The 3,570-nt window shown below is 49.4% G+C and overlaps 1 pseudogene; it reads left to right on the top strand.

Moving 5' to 3' along the window:
- Positions 1 to 742: 742 nt before the first annotated feature.
- On the top strand, positions 743 to 1,652 carry LOC110305858 (ubiquitin-conjugating enzyme E2 R1 pseudogene; annotated as a pseudogene).
- The last annotated feature ends 1,918 nt before the right edge of the window (positions 1,653 to 3,570 follow it).

The raw sequence follows: 3,570 nt of genomic DNA, 5'->3' as shown, positions 1-3,570 counted from the left end.
TTCTCACCACTAGGAAAAAGGACATTTAAAAAAAAAAGAAAGAAAGAAAAAAAGAAATCTTGGCCCTCCTAGAGGTCATTTGGCTTCCCTTACAAATTGCTGTCTTCCACTGCTGGGCTGCAGAACTAGCTGCCTGACAAATGGCCCTAAGGCCAGTTGGGACCTTTTGATACTCTGATAACATACCATGACCAAGTGCTGCCTGAGACTCTCCATGATAAAGAAGAAAAGGACAGCTTAAGCCCCACAGGTTGATGGAGGACACCAGAGGGAAAGGCCATTCTCCCAGAAACAGTTGGCAGGACCCTGGTAACTTTCACCAAGCTACTGAGTTGCTAGACTCGGGTATGTTATACCTAGGCTGGACAGCTGAGATGTCTCAGCCAGATGCCATGTTTGTGCACAAGTGAATCCAAAACAGAGAGCAAGCCCTTATCCAGGAAAGGGTCCAAATGAGAGACCAACATCCCTACAAACTCTGGAAAAACTAACTTTATCAAGATCCGGCCTGCTGGGGGAGGCTAAAAGTACTTGCCAACTATTAAAGATACCTTTTCCAGGTGGGTAGAATGTTCTCCACCTGGACTGAAACTGCTCAAATAGTAGCTAAAAAGCTCTTCTAACGCCAGAGCGAGTGAAGCCTTTGGGGAGGAAGGCGGCGGCTCTCCCCCTGCTGGCGCGTGACCCGGTCCGTTCTGCGAGCTCGCGCTGGTCCCGCGCCCCGGCCGCCCCCGCCACCCCCATGGCCCAGCCGCTGGTGCCCAGCTCGCAGAAGGTGCTGCTACGGGAACTGAAGGGGCTGCAGGAGGAGCCGGTGGAGGGCTTCCGGGTGACGCTGGTGGACGAGGGTGACCTGTACAACTGGGAGGTGGCCATCTTCGGGCCCCCCAACACCTACTATGAGGGCGGCTACTTCAAGGCTCACCTCAAGTTCCCCATCGACTACCCGTATTCCCCACCAACCTTCCGGTTCCTCACCAAGATGTGGCACCCAAACATCTATGAGACAGGGTTCGTGTGCATCTCCATTCTCCATCCCCCAGTTGACAACCCACAGGGTGGGGTGCTGCCCTCAGAGCGGTGGAACCCCACACAGAATGTCAGAACCATCCTCCTGAGTGTAATCTCGCTGCTGAATGAGCCCAACACCTCCTCACCTGCCAACAAGGACGCCTCGGTGATGTACAGAAAATGGAAGGAGAGCAAGGGGAAGGACCACGAGTACACGGACATCATCCGGAAGCAGGTCCTGAGGACCAAGGTGGACGCAGAGCGCGATGGCGTGAAGGTGCCCACTACGCTGGCCGAGTACTGCGCGAAGACCAAGGCGCCGGCGCTGGACGAGGGCTCGGACCTCTTCGACTACTATGTGGACGACGAAGTGGAGGAGGCCGACAGCTGCTTTGGGGATGAAGAGGATGACTCTGGCCCGAAGAGTCCTGACCGACGTCCCTGAAATAAACTTACAAATTTTACCTCAGCAGGACCCGTGTGGGCCTCAGGCGACAGACTACCTCACCGAGGTTCCATGTGGGCTCCCATCCCATGATCCTTAGGTCCTCTTACCCCGTATTCCCCATGGGTTTTCCTCGGCTTTGGAGAAGAGCTGTGGTGCAGGGCAGACACCCCCACTCAGCTTTCAGATGATGACAAGCCTGGGAGGCTGGGGACCGACTGCCTGGTGGGGAGCCAGAGACTCCAGCCCAGCCCAAGGGAGGGCCAGCACCACAGTCTCCTCTCTGCTTTTAGTGTGTGTGAAATAAAATAAAATAGCTTTCTGAGAAAAAAAAAAAAAAAAAAAAAAAAAAGCTCTTCTAGGATTTTTAGTCCCTTGATTTAGCCTCCTCTGCAGCCAGCAATGGGCGTCCAACATTAACCTGAATTTCATAGCCAACCCTTTTCAATTAATAGCTGAAGCTTTAGGCATAGATTAAAAGCTTCATTGTGCATAGAGATCTGAGTTATGGCCAGGTAAAAGGAACATACAGGACATAGCAGACTCTCATTAGAGTCTACCAAAGGACGGATAGGTGTCCTTCCTTTGCTTTGCTTTGGTCTGCATCCCATAGGGGGGGGGGGGAGGGATTTATCTCCTATGAGATTATGTTTGGAAACCTTCCTAACTGCTTCTGAGGCTCAGCAAGTCATGCTGGCAGAACTCCCCTGCTAGTGTGACTACAGACCAGCAACCCAGATTCCACCCTGCCCTTTGCTCGCTGATGCCCACTTTTAAGTGTCTACTTGGATGGGGAAAAGGGAAGCTATATGAATTTACCTGCTCAGATAGGAATATGGAGTTGACAATTCTATATATGCCCTGTGGCTGGACCCCTTGGTTGCCAAAAACTAGGAAGCTGTCATTGCAAAACATGGGACTTCCTAAAAAACTGAGGTTAACAAACAAACAAACAAACAAACAAAAAAAGATGTTGGCATTTGGAAAACAGGAACAACCTGGGGAATCAGACTCTATGTCGCAGGAAGGGTTCCTGGGGTTAGAGTTAATCACTCCCAGGCAGAAATCAGCCAGGATTGCTGGTCATGCTTACACACCTGTTCACCTATACTACACAGGGATAGGAACTAACCAGACGGTCCGACCACTGACTAACCTAACTCCCTGTGACTGTGGGCAGCCCAAATTAATGTTAGAGGACTTCTAAGGAGCTAAAACTTGTCTACTATCCAAAACCTTTAACCTAGGCACTTGCCCTTATTCTGATACCCCTCTTCTGCCTTATGGGTTAGCTCATATAGATAAGGACAATATTACTGGGCCTCTGAGACTACGTTGTGGGTTTATACTAATGGTTTGACTAAATATGCCTCTTCTGATGCTTTTCAAACTGAGAAGAAAGGTTGATCAGGACCTAAAGGTATTAAAAGTTTTAGTTTCTGAATTAAAACAACAGATTCACGTGTAGAAATGGACCTACAAAGTTGGAGAGGCTTAGACTTCTCAGGGATAAAGGGAGGGATGTACGGTGGCTCACAGCCGTCTGTAACTCCAGTTCCAGGGGATCTGGCACTTGCACAGACAGACATGCAAGTGTTAAGAGTGTATGGCAGCTGGGCGTGGTGGCGCACGCCTTTAATCCCAGCACTCCGGAGGCAGAGGCAGGTGGATTTCTGAGTTCGAGACCAGCCTGGTCTACAAAGTGAGTTCCAGGACAGCCAGGACTATACAGAGAAACCCTGTCTCGAAAAACCAAAAAAAAAAAAAAAAAAAAAAAAAGAGTGTATGGCTTTGTGAGTAACTTGTTTCTATGATAATTGATCAAGAGGAACTACAGACAATCTTGCCACGGTTGGGGAAATAATTGTACTAGTTTATATTCTCTTGAACTACAGCTGTCTGGTGTCTGCTTGCTGAAAAGATGGGACGGTAGCTGCTGGTTCATGCCTGGTGTCTGCCTGCCTAGAGGACTGGTCCGCAGCTGCTGAATTGTATTTGGTGTTTGCTACAGGACTTGAAAGATCCTGACAGAATGTAAAAGGACACAGAAGCCCTGAAATTGGCAAGATAGATGTCACTGTTAGCAGAACTAGCTTCACTGATTTAGAAAAATA

Source organism: Mus caroli, unplaced genomic scaffold (genome assembly GCF_978045245.1).
Source record: "Mus caroli unplaced genomic scaffold, Mus_caroli_1 scaffold_13, whole genome shotgun sequence".
Taxonomy (NCBI): Eukaryota; Metazoa; Chordata; class Mammalia; order Rodentia; family Muridae; genus Mus; species Mus caroli.
Note: the sequence above shows the minus strand (reverse complement) of the source record. Positions and strands in the feature narration are given on the sequence as shown.